Genomic DNA, 16,601 nt, shown 5'->3' on the forward strand with positions numbered 1-16,601 from the left:
ATTAGAAGTAGCTGAGCAACATGGCTTAACTTTTGTAAAAAGCCCAACCCTTTCTTATCAGAAGCTGTTTGACAACATTGTTCTCATTGACTTCAACTGACGGTAATTTCTATTACTTCGCGGAAATATGGCCCTTTGATGAGAGAGGGGGAGTTTTAAAATCACGAGTCAGACGTTCAAGAATGTGATAAACACTACAGTTTTAAATAAGGAAACATAAACGTGGGGAGTTGGTTTTTTACTTGTGTGCTGTTTCTTCTGTTGATGCCAATTTCCTTTTGCTTTATTTTCCCAGAATTCTTACCTCATGAACAGTCTTATATCAGATGCACAACAGACCACAAAGTTTGGAGAGAATGATGCCTAATAGCAGGAATTCTTGTCTCGTCTGGTAGATGACGCTTGCCATTCCTTCGTCCCATCAAAACCTGATGTGGTAAGGCACAGGAGTGCACATAAGCTTCTGGTTTTCTGCTATTTTAAGATCTTGCTTTTTCAGAGTATGATGCAAATTCTTATGGACCCAAATAGAATCGTTGAAGAAAAGAATTCAACATAGAAAGTATGAACAAATGAGATGGCATTATCGGCTGTAACTCTTTTAATTTGTTTACAGTTATTAGCTCCCTTCTTTATTGATACCCATATTATTCCTTGCAACTACCATCTCTGGGCACATACTTGATGGTCATTACCCAGTGAAAACATACTTGATTTTTTCCCTAAAAAAAGTGGGATATAATTTTTAAAATAAAAATATAAAATGGGGACATAGGACACTCTGTTATACTAAGACAGACCATTGGTCTATTTAGCTCAGTACTATCTGCACTTTCTGACTGCAGCTGACCAGGGAGCCCACCACTGGGGTGTCGTGTGAGCAGAAGGAAAGGAATCTCGGGACCACTTCTTGGATTGAACTAGGCCACAGATAATGCGGAAAAGAAAATACTTGGCTCCTGGTTGTATAGCAGGTCCCTTCGAGTTTCCTCCCCAAATTTATTATCCACTTGGAATAATTCCTATAAAAGCTCCAGTTCCCATCCAGTGGCCTTTACATAGCTGGGAACGTAACTTTTGGAACCGATGGGTTCACTTCTGGTTGGAAAAGTTCAACTGCGGTAAAGGGTAAGGAGGCAGGCCTACTTTATGTCTGGGAATAGGACCAGAACCCTGCAGGAGTCTTCATCCAGCTCCACCCCCCACTGTGACAGCCTCCTGAGCCTGCCCGTAATTGGTCCGTTTCACAGGCAGGCTAAATTCAAATTTTTACCCCACACCCTCAGTCAGCGGGGAGAGGTCATGTCAGCTGCTGGAAGCAGAGAAAGGAGCCTGGCGGTGGCAGCAAGCCACGCCACAGCTGCCGCCCACGATCCAGGTGAGCAGAATTTCTGGCAGGAGTCTTTCCCATCCCTATCTAGAGATACCAATAGTTGGACCTAGGACCTTTTGAATGGAAAGCATGTGCTCTGCCACTGATCTAGGCCCTTCCCCACATAAAATTAGCTTTCCCGTGAAGTCATTCTTCATTGACCCTCTCTATCTTGGTCACGTTGCCAGAGTTTCTTAGGCTCAGTATATAAATGATTAATCTTTAGATCAAATTGAACAATTATCCTTACTCTTGCAGATGAAGAGCAGTTTTTCAAATTGTTGTGTTGGCTAAGGCTCCAGAAAAGTAAAGAGACTGCGGAGTGCTTTGAGAAAGAACGTTTTGAGTTACTTGCCTTTGGGCCAAATGACACATTACGTGTGGTGTCCTTCGGATGATGTTGGACATCAACTCCCAACATCCCTTACCCTTGGCCATGCTGACTGGGACTCATGGGAGTTGGAATCAAGCAATAACTGTAGGGCACCATGTTGGCTTTTCCTGTGTTACATTATTCATATGGTTTGCTCTTGAGTGCCACATTGTGTTAACCCCCCCCCCCACAGTCCCAATAGAAACTGGGCCTAGTGTTTGCATGGGTGGAGCTCCATTCACTCCACTGGGAGCCTTTACTCCCATGTAAATAGCTACAAGAGAAGCAACATGGCTCAGAACGGTAGCAGGAGAAATGGTTAAAGCTACCTACACATTGTGATCCCAGTCAAGCTCTCTCCCCTTTCCCTAAGCACTGGCTATCTGTAAAAGACAAATTGTGAACGCAAGGCTTGCTTTTTAGTCTATATGCGTGGATCTCGTTTTTAACAATTTTGGAGCATACACAAATTTAATTAATAATAATAAGAAATATTTTGGATAGTGCTGAATGCTGATGCCTGAAACAACCGGCAAACAGCCAATCTCTCTCTCTCTCTCTCTCTCTCTCTCTCTCTCTCTCTCTCTCTCACACACACACACACCCTGTGCTTGGAGAATCTGTAACTCAACTTGTGTCCCATAAATGACTAAAGAACTTCACGTTCTTATTTTCTGTATGATTGTGCACCTGCCTAAGTAAAAGTCTGAACTTATTTACAGCACAACTCTATGCATACTTACTCAAAGGGAAGACCCATTGTACTTAACAGGGCTTATTCCCATGAAAGTGTGCACAGGACTGTAACTTGGTTGTAGCAATTGTCTCACCAGCAAGTCTTTAAAATGTGTGATGGTGAAAAGGGGCAGAAGGAAGCAGAAGACTCTCCTTCTCTGGTTACCGTGGAAAGTTGGAATGTTCTTTGTTACACTGCTACAACCTCTTTTCCTCTCCCTTTTCTCCACCTCCAGTTTAATTATGCTGTTTTTATGAATAATTCACCGGGCTTACTACCTCGTTTCTGTTTTAGAATGTTGCTGCTTCTAGCACAGAGTTGGCTTGTGTTTTAGGTAAGACTGGCTTGTGCCGTATCAGTCTGGTGGTACATGTTTTAAAAGGTTCATGGCAAATTTTTAAGAGGGGATGCCACTTAAAAAATACAAACATATGTGATAAAGCTAACCATCAGTCAGAATTGGCCCTGAAAGAAATATGCAGCCTAGCATAGTTAACTAGTTGATGTAGAGAAAATGGTTGCTGGGTACAGTAGAACTGTATGTAGCTATGACTATAATGGTGTGCTCAGGCCTCAGAGACGGAAAAGAGAAGGGAACAGAAGCGATTGGCAAGTAGTTTGAAACCAGTGGATTGGTCAGGCTTTGGTGTAGTTGCCTGTTTCTTCTGCAGTGCCTGTTGAATCCCAGGGTACATCTCCACCCCACAGGGTCATCCTTTCTACATTGGATCAGCAGAGTATTTACAAAAATCCCAGCTACAGAAGTGAGGTTTATGAACTTAAGCTGTAGAAGCACTAGACCCTTCATTATGGATGTCTGCAAAAATCTCTTTAAACCCCCAGCTGCAGATGTCTTCAGTATTACCTGCTGGGACAGTTCTTCCATCTTACCTACCCACCAGCAGACTGGAAGTTGCTCCCTGTCTCCTTTGTTTCCTGGTTCTCTCCATTTAGAGTGATAGCCAAAAATGTGAGATTCCGTTTTTATTTTACTATTTTTTCCCCTTTGCTGTTTCTGACCATTGGCCTAACTTTTCAAGGAGGTACTGGTTGTTTCTGGAGAGCCTCTACAATTTTCAACCCTTCTCATCTTAAGAAGGTATTGAATTACAGACGGACTTGAATTACAGAGAGTGACAAGTCGGCCTCCAGGGGAGGAAACAAAAACATTGCTCCAAGGTTTGTGGCGCTGAGATACTGAAAATGGGGGCAGTGATTAATGGCTGATAATTTTAAACCAGGGTCCTTATATAACAGCTGTCAAGTTCTCAAGAACTGGGTCTTACAGACAAGTAACCTTACCTAACATATTTGCCGGTCTCCTGTGGCACATTCAACAACAGGATACAATTGAAGCGTTCCTCCGTTAGGCATTGGGAAAAGAGAACATTGGCATAGATACCACTGATTTAAAGAACGGAAGTGCTTCATGGTTAAATACTTTATTAGGACATGAAACTCTGAAGTTCAGTTCCTTGCTTTGCTACAGAACCCTTTTGTACTTTTGGAAATATGAAACCTCAGTAAAATTGGGATAGTAGGGCTTCTCTGCTGTATTTTATAGTGGTGACTTGGGAGAACAAAAGATGCTGGTCAAGCTGTCCTTACATTTCCACATATACTTAGGGAGTATTAAACTAATTCCAGAGCTGAATGGATTTCAGATAGCTTTGTAAAACCAACTGATGGAAAGGGAAAGTCTTATCACCTTCTGCTTTAGTTGACTTAATATTACATTTAATACCTTTTTTTCCATACCTGGAAAAGTAGCATGTGCCCTGTAAAATAAATTTTAACATTTGCTATCCCTATCTTGACATAAAGCAAACTTGGGCAACTAATTTTCCACTTGGAAAGAACAAGCAATCGTTTAAGCCAAGTATAACCAAGGCATGTGGTATGAAACCTCAATTTACTTAGAACATGTATGCTTTGGATACATCACATAAGATTAATTATTTGCATAGCCTTTTTAGTGCTGATTATCTGAATCTGGCCAATATATAAATATGCATTTTATGTAAGGGGGAGGCAAGTAATACTTTCTTATTTAAAAGAGTGAGATTCCTGGAACCAAGAGTTTGTGGAACAGAGCTCCTCATAGCATCAATGGCCCAAATTTAGTTTTAACTTCAGCAAAGTTTTTGTGGTAGAGTTTTATGAAGTATTTAGCTGGATAAACTTTATGTAGTGTAAGTGCGCACACTTACATAAGTAGCCACTAGCTGTAAGGGACATTTTATCAACATTTTACAGAAGGATAGTGAAGGCTCAGAGAGACAGTGCAACTTACCTCACTGTATATAGGAAATCCCTTGCATGCAGGCTAGTGCTCAGGCTACTATAGTTCACAATGGCATGAGTTTGTCAGTTGAGAATGTTTTGTTCTCAAATAGGCTTTGATTTAATTTCTACAGCTTGCTGAGTTGTTCTAAACATCGAGCAGGGGTGGGGATGGGGCACATTTGAACATTTAGAATGCGCTCTTCTTTTTTAGTGTCCTGTAGTTACCACCTATCCTACCTGGTATACAAGGTCAACTGAGTTTACACTTAGCAGTTCATTCTTAAACAAAATGAGTTGACTTATCTTTATGTCTTTTAGCATATTTAACTGGGAAGAAATCTTACTATATTAGGTGTAAATTGCTTCTAAGTAGACCTGTCTAGGATTGTGCTGCATGCAACAGTTCTTACCCTTATTTTGCTATGATGTAAGAGACATTTAATATAATTGATAGATGACTAAACTTCTTTGAAGGGTTGTGTGTGTTAATGCTACTATGCAGTGTACACTTATTTGGGATGTAATTCCCATAGAACCTGGTGAGACTTCTGCATATGATTATGCTGCTAAAAAACATTGTTACAGCTTAAAAAATGTCAAGCTTAAATTTCAAACTAAAATGGGGGCAATGGGAAGTCTTTTATGTCTCAGTTGCTCTTTCTTTTGGCACGTCACATCTCTTTTCAGCCTACATTTCAGCTTGGCGTTATTTAGCTTGCGCCCTGAACTGATCCAGTGAACCTGGAGATCAGGAGAGGACTTGGGTCTTTGAGATTTCAGTGGCGCCTTGTGCAAGGCCAAAATTCAGTGCATGCCCCCCCTCACCTCCCGTTCTGCTCAATTCACTGCATTATAGTTGTGACAACCTACAGTGCCCCCTAGGCTCAGTGCTCAGTGCAACAGAACCAAAATCCACCTCTGTGGAGATGTTATTGAGTCAGCCTGCTGTATACAGTTTCAGAGATGGAATAGATAGTGGGAGTTTGTTTAGTGCATGAAGGTTAAGCGTATGAACAGAATGGGTTTCTTGGGCTTTGATTCTGAAAAGGGCTAAAACAGGCTCATCTATGAGAAGTGCAGGAGCCCATTTCTAATCTTACCATCTCCTAGAGTGATATCAGACTTTGTGCCTTACAAGGTTGAAATGTAAGTGGGAAATTGTACAGTAAAAGAAGGGAAAGCAGGAGAGGCGTTTCAATGCCAACTCCAACGGCAACTCTGAGGGAAAGTTTCTTTACTTTGTGAGCTTCTTTGACAGCATTCACATAGGTATTTATTTTCTGTTGTGTGAAAGCTCAAATATAATGTGGAAATTAACAATTACGGAAACGTCAGGAAAACAGAATAGAACTACCATGTGAATACAGCCTTTGTCTGCATCAGTAGCTGATTTGAACAATAACAGTGCAGTATTCATTCGAGCCCATAAATGTTGCAAAAACAGAGATGGATGAAGTTTATAAAGAGCTCTCTGATTAGGAGCTGAGTATCATAAGAGACATTGATTTTGGGTAAAAATTACTTACCAGCAAACTATTGAATAAATAGTTGTGACCTCCTTTTAAATGGTGCAAGCAGCTTGTCTCTGAGCAGAAGTGGAAGCAGACTTGTACATTGTGTTACAGGTCAAGACTTCCATTCTCATTCACTGTGAATCTTGTTCCATTGGTTCTAATTTGCTTCCATTTACTTTGAGAGCTTTATGTTCTGGATATTGCAGTTAATTATTTTACATTGCTTCATCTTATAAAAATACACTTAAAATTAAAGTAGTACCGTATTAGCCGAAATATAAGCCGCACCTTTAAAACTGGAGGAGGGAAAAGAAAAAATACCCGAATATAAGCCGCTCCCTTCCTGGCTGCATACTGAGGGGGGGAGCCGCGCTGCATTTCTGGCAGCCTTTCTCCTTCCTCGCTCTCTCCCTTCCCGGCCTTGGGGGAAAGGGGACTACGCGTGGGGCAGGCGCTGCTTTGATGAGCTCCTGGCGCTGTTTGCCCCGTGCCCCTGGCTGCATACTGTAAGGTCGCGAATATGAGCCGCACTTTAACTTTTCATGGTCAGAATTTGGGGGGAAAGTGAGGCTTATATTCAGGCCAATACGGTATTTTTGGAAGACTAGTGAGAAGGCTGCAAAAATCTACTGTATGAATAAATTATACAAGTACAGTACAAATGCATCTTATGTTCAGTTCCAAGCGTTCTGTGTATACACGAAAATTGCATATACTGAAGCTCTTGGAGCCACCCCACAGCTAGTGGGTGTTTTGGAGAAAGAGAGATTCCTTCATACTCTCAGAGCCTGCACATCAAGCAGGCCTTGCCCGCTCAAGCAAGGCAGAGAGCTTAAAAGCTCTTTTCATTCCAGGTAACCATAGCAGATCTAGCACGAAAAGAGTTTTTTTAGGCTATCTGCTTTGCTTCAGGCCTGCTCAGTATGCTGGTTTTGGGATGCTCGCACGAGATTTTGCAGCAGCTTGCACGGCCCTGCATGATAGATGTGTACAGACAAAAGAGGAAGCAAAACTAGAGAAACTGCTAAAAGACAGAGGGCTCTTTTAATCTTTGAAAGATGGAAGCTCTGGCCAGTTAAAGTTTCCATAATAATATTTGCATTTTAAATATCAAAACAGAAAGCAAATTATCACTTAGTAGTTGGTAAGTTCAATGTGAAAATTGTATTATAATTACAGCTGCAACGTTTAATTGCTTGATTAATGGGTTACTCAATTTTTTAAATTTATTATAAATGAAATGGCTAGAAATATATGGAATGTCCATATTAAAATTACTGACTTTAGATTGCTCTGCCGAATGCACTTGGTTAAATACCATATCTTAAATCTATTTGTAGTCCTGATTCATATCCATAAGAATATAATCACAATCCACTCATTCACTAGCCTGTTGTTCGTAACTTGTGTTCAAATCTTAGCTTTTTAAAAAATAAGTATAATTAGTAGCTACATTGGGGGTGGAGAGTCAGATCCCGTAAACTATATTAGAAAGCCAGATTGTAGTAATCAGGGTGGAAATGTTTATAGATACTGTTGTCTATATGGGGTGTACAGGTCACATCAATATGATTTCTCTGCCCAGAGTAAAATGAGAAATTGTCACCTCTTACTTTCATATCTGACTATTATAGGAATTAATGGGATGGGAGCAGAGAGTAAACCCTATAGAATGTACCTTAGCCAGAATGGTTACATAGCTGGATGCATATTACTTGCCCAGCAGGTCATAGGAAGCTTCTGATGGAGCCAAGACTTGAATCGGGAGTTGCTAAATCTTGGCCTATTTATATATGCCCTGTGACATTTCCCGTAATAATCCTGGATTCTCATCATACATAGTGCAACCAAAATGCCACCTCTGCCAATTCTCTTTGAGCAATAAAGGCTGGTGGGGGAATCTGGCACTGGGCCATCATGTCCCTAAAATATATCACTGAGGTACTAAGAATGACACACACATCATCAAAAATATTATTTGTCTTGCCATTGATACTACATAGGAATAATTCAAACATCACTGCCCCGCAAAGAGACTATAACTTTTTAATCAGCCCAAGTAATCTATCAAGGTGGCGAATAGGACTTACATGGATGACAATGTTTTTTGCATTTGTTCATGGCCTGTGGATCAAGGGAAGATGGGGGTGAAGCTTGTTGATACTTTTATTTTATTTATTTATTTTATTTATTTGTTTGTTTATTTATAGAAATATATAGTCTCCTCACATTATACTATTATCAGATCAGTGTACAGAAAAACAGAATGTAAGGTATGCATCGAAACTAATATTTAAAATGTTCAATGCTATAGGATGTATCACTGAAAAATAATTTAAAATTTCATTCTGAAAGGGAGTAGGTAAATCTAAGTGTCTTAAGGCTTGTTTCTATATTGTGCTAAATGGCTGCCCCAGCAGGATTTCCACTTGCACAAAGAGACTTCTTCACTCCCACATACACCCCTCGCCCTCCCACATTTGCCCCAGAATGGATTTGTGGAGCGTGCTGGGAGAGTGGGCAAGTCCTGTTGCACAAGCAGAAATGCTTGTGTTGATGGGATGGTTACTTAGCACTACATTGGCTGCAAGCCTTAAGCATGCATCTGAAAGACTGGATTGCTGGAGCATTCTTTATCTCTTTAATTGTATATATTCCACATTAAAGGGACCACAGCACTGAAAACTGTACTGCAGGTGGACATCTTAATTTCAGGAACTCTTTGGACTACCAGGTCATCTTTTGCAGGGAATGTTGTGGCTGGGCCGGAGCAGAAGAGCGGTAGTATTTTAAGAAACATGGTTCCAAGTTGTTTAGAGTTTTGTAAACTAGAAACAACACCTCGAACCCAGCCCAGTAGTATATAGGCAGCTAGTGCCGTTGCTTGAACTAATCTATTGTAGAAGCTTTGAAGAAACCCAGCAGATGTTTTGCTGAGGATGTCTGGGGAATTGTTGAGTTTTTCCTTGCACTAATAGTAGCCAGTTTTCCAAAGAGTCACCACAGGGAAACAATCCTTTAGACTGCTTGGGCAGTATAATAATGTTGTGGTAAAGTAGCCAGAATTGGCTGGAGTTTCTTGCTAATCTGGTTTCTGAAGTTAGGCTGTCATGTGTGTTTATTAGTACATCTATTTCAAACAATGTATGTAGCTGTGCTGCAGAATGGGTATCTTGAATCGTAGACAAATGGATGATGGGTTGAATAGCAGGATAGTATGAAGAGAATCCTAGAGCTCTTCAGTGAGAAATTTCAGGCATGCCTGAAAGCTAGAAGGAGGAGCTGGAAGAGCTGATACCTCAGTCCCATACTGTATTTCTATAGCACATTGTTGGAGTGACTGCTTATTTCAGCTCCTATTGTACATTCTTGCTAATGATTAGAAGACAGGGATGTAGCCTGACAGCTGTGCCACAGGAAAGATGAAAGAGCAAAGGAGAGAGTGAGGGTAGGAAGTGTGGTAGAAGTTGCGACATAAAGCTCAGGTAAACAGAGCATGGATTAGACAATGACCAGTCAGAACCATAGAAAATTGGGCTTGGGTGCTTAATTACAGACAGAGCTTAATAGAATCAGAACAGAGAATTAGGATGTGTTCACATTACTGCCTTAGAGCACAGAAGTGTTATTTTTCACTGTGTTTCACAGCTCTTCCCACCCAGCCCCCCTGGCGCAACTGTTCATATCAGCTTAAGGGCTCGCATGGTTGTGAAGCTGGTTTGAGAAACAAAGCATCAAACATTAGCATCCTAGAACAAAGTACAGGATATATATGTTATGGATAATGTGGTGTGAACATGTGTTAAAAACCCAGCACTAGAAATGCAGTGAGTGTTCAGCCTCAATTTCAAAAGATGACAAGTGGTACCAGCAAGAAAACATTGGATTGTAGCCTCACTTTCTAGTGCAGCTGCCCCTGTAGAGGGTTTCACCAACCAGCCATGCCATCTCCCAGGATTCTGCAAGCTAACGCATCTGGTGCCACACCCATTTCATATTTTCTAACTCTCACTCTACACTCCATGGCTAGAGTGAGCATATTCAGTCCTTATTGACAGGGGCGGTGGGAGCTTGCCCGATTACATTTTTCAACAGGGTTGGTTGTATTGGTTTTGGGGGGAGGGGTTGGTTGGTTGGTTGTTTTTTTGGGGGGGGATTCTGCAAAGCGCAGGGTATTCCCAAGTATGAGGATACCTTCATCTTGTATTTTAGTGGCTATGTTTCTATCTGCATTTGCCACTTGAATTGTTAGGCAGAATGATGTCACATCCAGGAACACCCATTTCGCATATTATCATGGTCTGTGTCCTTGTACTTCAAGAGTAACTGAAAAGAGAGAGTGCATCGAAACAGCTGGGTGATATCTCTTTTTCTTTAACACAGTGTGTACATGATTGTCTCCAACACAACTGAGATTATGTTTTTCTGGACCTCACCAGAATTAATACATTGGCAACATGTTACTTTGCTCAAATGGCTGCATGTGGAATAGCATCATGGAACCATTTGTTTGTTCTCACAGCAGAGTAGAATCTTACTGTGATGGCTCATTGGCTTGTGTGGAATGATTATCTTGCTTTTCCGGCATGCTTGACTACCTCTTGTTTGATTTAGGAGGAATAGCTAGTGAAACAGTAGAATATCTCTTCTCAGCACTGGCTGACCAGAATTTGGCAGGCTTTCCTGAAGGAAACAAAATGGATTCGTGTTGATTCAGGTTCCTTTCAATAATACATCTAGCAATCCGAAAATGTATGAATCATCTAACTTCTTAATAGCCGATGTGTCCTTTTTGTCAGAACTGAGTGAACTTTTAAAAAAGAATCTCCATATGCAGCCATTTGAGCAAAGTAATATTTTACTCTTTATAGAAGAGTGGTCCAATGCTCTGCTGGCCTGCAAGGCGTTTTTTGGCAGCCCCTGGCAAGGCAGGGAACAGGAAGCGACTCCTTGGGCAGGAGCAGCTCTAGGGAGGAAGTATGAGGGCTCTGACAGGGTCTTTGAGTCCTTGTGTCTCCTTCCCAAAACCTAGTTAGTGCTTTCCCAGCTGTGGAAAGGAGGTGGGAGGGCTCTAAGATCCTGTCAGAGCACTCATGTCACCACCTCAAAGCTGGGGAAGTGCTTACTGGGCTTTGAAAAGGTTGTCCTTCAGCTTGATGCCCAGTGCAAGCAAACCAGTCACACTGCCTTAAATCCAGTGCTGCCCCCGCCCCTCAGTGCCAGGAAGGAGGAAATGAAGGGCTAGGTGAGAGCTGTCCCTTAAGTGGCAGAGACCTGGAAATGGTGGTGCTGCTGGTGGTGGTGAGTTCATTGTCTCTGGAGCTTATGCGTCAAGGGCCTGGCTGGGGAAGAAGGGATCAATGGGGTGGGGAGGAGCAGTGGAAGTTTGGGGCAATCGGGGTGGGTATATTTCGGCTGTGTGGAGTGTGAACAATTAATTGTAAGGCTTCCACAATCCTTCTATAGGTACAGTAATACCTCCACAAACATCCGCCTTGTCTAGCATCCATTCCGGCAAATGTCTGCGACAAACCCGGAAGTACCAGAACGGGTTACTTCTGGGTTTGCTGCTCACACATGCGCAGAAGCGCTAAATCGTGCTATGCACAGAAGTGCGAACCACTCTGCGCACGTACACAGACGTGGCGCTTTGCCCTGCGTCCTTTTTGGCTAGCGGCCAGGGCTCTGGAACAGATCCCAGCCACAAAACGAGGTATGACTGTATATTTTCTTTGCCCTTTATTGTCAATTTGTGCTGCCTGCCTCTAGTTGGAATCACTGTTGGAGAGTGTAAGAGAGAAAACAGATGGGGGTAAATAATATTAGGGCAAAGAGGAAAAAATCATGCATGCTTCTTTGTTGTTGTTTAGTTCTCTGCAATGAGAACAATAGTAGTGCAGCCTCTGCAGCAAGAAAACGATAAAAGATAACTCCACACTCCTTCATTCATTTCTGTGGCCTTGAATAAGGTGATTTTTGTGGCTCCCGACCTCCTACCCTTTCATTTAGACTGAGCTTAGGAAGACCAACTATGCATATGTCCCAGGGTATGGTCTGAAGGGACGTGAGGCCACCACTTTGCTGAAACAGAGCAGATCTGGGTGTATCTGGTACCTGGATGGGAAAGCTCCTGGGAACTGTATGTGTGCCACTTTGGGATCCATGATGTAAAAACGGTGGGATTTAAAATTTAAGAAAATGCAAGTGAGTGATACCTTCATTCTAGTTCTGCTAGTTTCCATTTATGTTGTATTAAAAAGATCTCTAAGGAAACAAGTTTTCTCATTGAATTCAATGGAACTGAAAACATAGATTTGAATATGTACAATAGTTATGACTATGGTACACAAGAAGTATCTCTCTAGCAAATATCACCTATCAATAAAATCAAAAGGGTCCTACTGTGGGATTCCTGAGCTTCAGAGATGCACAGTTTTGCCCTTAAGCTGCATTGCTCCCTGTTGTCATATTAGCAAATCCTCTGTAATCAGCTCCTGGACCACCATTTCAGGAATGCTAGGTTAACTCTGAAATGTCTAACACATTTTAGCCAATTATTATGAAACGTTTTGTTGTGAAAGGAAAGGCGTTTCAGTTGTTGAGTCACCAGTAAACTATGTACCTGTTGAGTACCTGTTGAGTATGAAATGTTATTTAGCTCTAGGCAAAGGTAAAATAGCCCAGTGTTAATTATCTTGCTGTGAACAGGAAAGAATGTGAGCTGACCTACAGGTAGAAGCCTGTGAATAACGTCCTATGGCATGTTTAGTACATTATAGGTGGAAGAACAGCAGTGAAGGGGTTGAATAAGCTTATTCTCTTGGACCTAGCAAACAAGTCTCCTCCTGTCCATAAATGAAGTTATTAAGAGCCATCTTGGTCAACTGACTGATGCAATTATTAGACAAAAACTATATAGATCACTTATTGTTAGCTATTGGCTGCTTCTTTTCCTCAGTGGAATGATGCCTGAGGATAAGCTTTTTTCAGTCTTGTTCTTTTTTTTAATCCTAGAATCCCTATGGTCCAACAACACATTTTAAATCTATGAAGCAAGAGTGTATCTTCAGTAGTCCTTAACAGTCAATGCACAACTAATGTGTATTAAGAGATCTTTAATGGGCATTCTTTCTTACGAATGTGTCTTGCTGAATCAGCTTAAGAAGCACCTGGTCCAGGAAACAGGCTGGTATCACAGCTCTCAGCAGCTGCTAAGTGATCCACTGGAGAAGGAAAAGCAGTGTCTCTAGATTGTATTCATTTGTGCCTATTTCCTAGTTGGTCTACAAATATTTTGGTTAACGATGTTATATTATAAGCAGTGTGTAGTCATTTTTAATATAGACAACTTGCATGAGGGTTAGGTTCCAGGGACTCTGCGAAATTGCTTATAGCCAGAACAACCCCACAACTGAACATGTGTGACCATCAGTGTTTTCCTTCTAGAAAAAAGATGCCGGTATGGTGGACCCTTGAGTACCCCCAGAAAAAAAGCACTGGTGACCATTCCTACCTTTCTGGAGCTGGCGCACTGAGCGGATCTTGCCCCCCATGCAAGGCAGAGAGTTTTTAAGCCCAGAGTCCTGGTGAGACTTTTCCAGAGCCTGGGAAGCAAGGCAGAGAGCTTAAAGTTTTCTGCAGTGGGAAAATGTGGTGTAGAAAGAGCTTTCAAGCTCTCTGCCTTGCATGGGAGTCTTTAATTTGTGCGATTGCATGCTGCCAAGCTGCCAAACATGTAAAGCTATAATTGCACAAGTTAAATGTGCAAGGTTGCAAGTCAACTGTACTTTCTGTCAGGTGTTTGTACACAACTTAGGGTGCAATTTGTCGAAACAGAGTATAAAATTAAAAGCAAAATATCCATTTGTGGGGGAGGGACATATGGCATGCTTATCTCCCTACACTACAGCAGCCAGACTCAGGAGAGGTGAAGGGAAGAGCACAGGAAGTAACTGCATCATTCACCCCTCCCATGTGGTTTTCCTGTGACTGGCCTTCCCAGAACTGTATGGAAAGCAGCCAAAGGAAAGCTGTAACCATTCTAGATAACTTAAGAACCAACCAGCCACTTGATGGGTTTGGGTGCTCTTACCAGTACTATGTTAATTATAAACAACCTCTTCATTTATTATTCTGTGTTTTCCACACTTGCCAGAGAGTAGTTTCCTCTAGGAGTGCTGCACTGGAAGTCCTCAGAAGGAAAATGTGGATGCTTACGATAAGCTTTCACTTCATTTCTTTTTCCAATGCCTTATTACGGCATTTCAGCCACAAACACAAGAATAGAGCACAGAGTCCTTGTGTTTCATAATCTCTCCAGCTGGTCCTATTTCAATTAAAGAGGAAAAATGAGGTACTACATAGCTGTTACAAAACATCTTACGTGGCAGCATGATAATTTGCATATGTGGTAGGAGTCCAGGAAGGCACCATCGCCTGGTTCATGTTGACATTTTACTTGTCCTTAAAAGGACTTGGTGGAGGGCGGGGGAGAGAGTGAAAGAGCTGGCAACTTGCTATGAGTATTAAAAAGAAAGAACGAACGCTATTTGCTAATAACTGTAGTTTGCAAGGTGAAATTAAAACATTGCTTCATGGAAATTGTTTGGTTCTTTAAAAATGCCATCTGTCTGAAGATTGGTGGTTTTAAATATAGCCTCCAAGCACCTTTTATACAACCTCCAGTGCTGATAAGGAGCTTGATAAAAGCTTTTATCTATGCCAAAGGGAGATGTTTCATGCTAACAAGTTTAAAGCCATGTAATCTCTACTGTCCTTAACACCCTAGTAGGAAAAGGGCACTTGTCTTGAGATTTGTATAATATCCAATAATTTGCCTTCCTCCTCCTGTTTTTACTTTGAAAACCTTCCATATAGAGTATTTCATCTTTTGTCATGCTATTAAAAGAGAAGTTGGCTCTTTTTACTTTGTCTGAGTTTACTAATCACCAGAGCATCCAGATTATTTTTCACTCGGCTTGGCTTCTTTATATTTTAAAGTAACCTCTATACCAGGCTTCCTCAGCCTCGGCCCTCCAGATGTTTTTGGCCTACAACTCCCATGATCCCTGGCTAGCAGGACCAGTGGTCAGGGATGGTGGGAGTTGTAGTCTCAAAATATCTGGAGGGCCGAGGTTGAGGAAGCCTGCTCTATACTGTCTCTCATGAATGTTCAGTCTGAGATATCCCATATTATCTCTAGGTAGTTAAAATATTAGCTGTTTTTAAATTCCATATATGACTGCTGCAGGAAAAAATGTTGTTGCACTAGCGTTTCCTGCAGTAGCAACAAGTAATATAGATGTCATACACTTGTGTACACACATCCTTAAATTTTCATGTACATGATCTGGGAAATCTGATAGGATAGGGTTCTCAAATGCATACATATAGCTGTTTAAAGATTTGTCTCTGAGGCAGAGAATTCTCTGTTTGGGTTATGTTGAACTGTAAAGTGCAATTTATACTGATGGTGTTATCAAAAAATCATAATAGGCATTATTCTTCCTTACTCCATAGGTTGGCTATACCTTGCTGTTGCAGCTTGAGTGGAAAGCTGTCAAGTTAGTTTTGCTCCTCAAGTTTCAACTAGCTGAAATACCGAATGCTTGTACTGATACAAGGATGGCTACCTTCATTGTTAGTAAGTATAAAACTGCAGCTCACACACAATGCCATCCACAAACAATTGAAACAGGATGGCTCAGCCCTACCCCTGGAATTGCCCATTTTAGGGCAATTTGCAGGACTCTGCTGGCAGAGATAACGCTAATGAGCCTTCTGCTTACATGTGGCAGGTGGAAGGAGGAGGGGGTCGGCAGTGGTACACTTGTGGCAGCTGACAGTAAGGTGGTTCAACTGATAGAAGCAAGCGTAGAAATGCCTCTGCTCAATCCAGCCCCGCCCCCCAGCTTGGAGTAAGTGAGGGTTGGACTGCAGCCTAACTTGTGGCCTCCTGATATTGCTACACTGCAACTCCCATCATCCCTAGCCTGCAAGGCCAATGGTCATGTATGATGGGAGTTGTAGTCCAACATCAGTTGGACAAATCAGTTCCCCCAATTCCAAATTAACAATAGTATGTTTGCAGCCATGCGAGGATAAGCAGCTTGTAGATTGCAGCCTAAATAAATTTAATTTAACTAAAATGACAGGGTAGATAACAGAAATAGCGTATTTTTCGCTCCATAAGATGTACCTGACCATAAGATGCACCTAGTTTTTAGAGGGGGAATGGAATAAAAAAATTATTTAACGGGAGCGCTGAGCAGAGCCTGTGTGCTTCCCAGGCTCTGCTCAGCTCTCCCTTTCATGAGCCGC

The 16,601-nt window shown here is 41.7% G+C and overlaps 1 protein-coding gene and 1 long non-coding RNA gene across 6 annotated transcripts in view; one reads left to right on the forward strand and one right to left on the reverse strand.

The window, feature by feature from the left end:
• LOC310679409 overlaps positions 1–16,601 on the forward strand; it is a 30,319-nt gene that overhangs the window by 10,239 nt on the left and 3,479 nt on the right. For 2 of the 5 annotated variants that reach the window (XR_014512220.1, XR_014512221.1), the window contains exons 3-6: positions 296–436; positions 3,522–3,660; positions 14,437–14,634; positions 15,801–15,924. This is a non-coding gene — a long non-coding RNA (uncharacterized lncRNA). The remainder of the gene's footprint in view (positions 1–295; positions 437–3,521; positions 3,661–14,436; positions 14,635–15,800; positions 15,925–16,601) is intronic. The other 3 variants (XR_014512223.1, XR_014512224.1, XR_014512222.1) reach the window with 2 other exon arrangements.
• LOC310679349 (zona pellucida sperm-binding protein 3 receptor-like) overlaps positions 10,434–16,601 on the reverse strand; it is a 44,528-nt gene continuing 38,360 nt past the window's right edge. Inside the window, exon 15 of the mRNA XM_083444540.1 lies at positions 10,434–14,607. The gene's annotated coding sequence lies outside the window, so the exon portion shown is untranslated. The remainder of the gene's footprint in view (positions 14,608–16,601) is intronic.

Source organism: Podarcis tiliguerta, assembly GCF_965153285.1.
Source record: "Podarcis tiliguerta genome assembly, chromosome: 6".
Taxonomy (NCBI): Eukaryota; Metazoa; Chordata; class Lepidosauria; order Squamata; family Lacertidae; genus Podarcis; species Podarcis tiliguerta.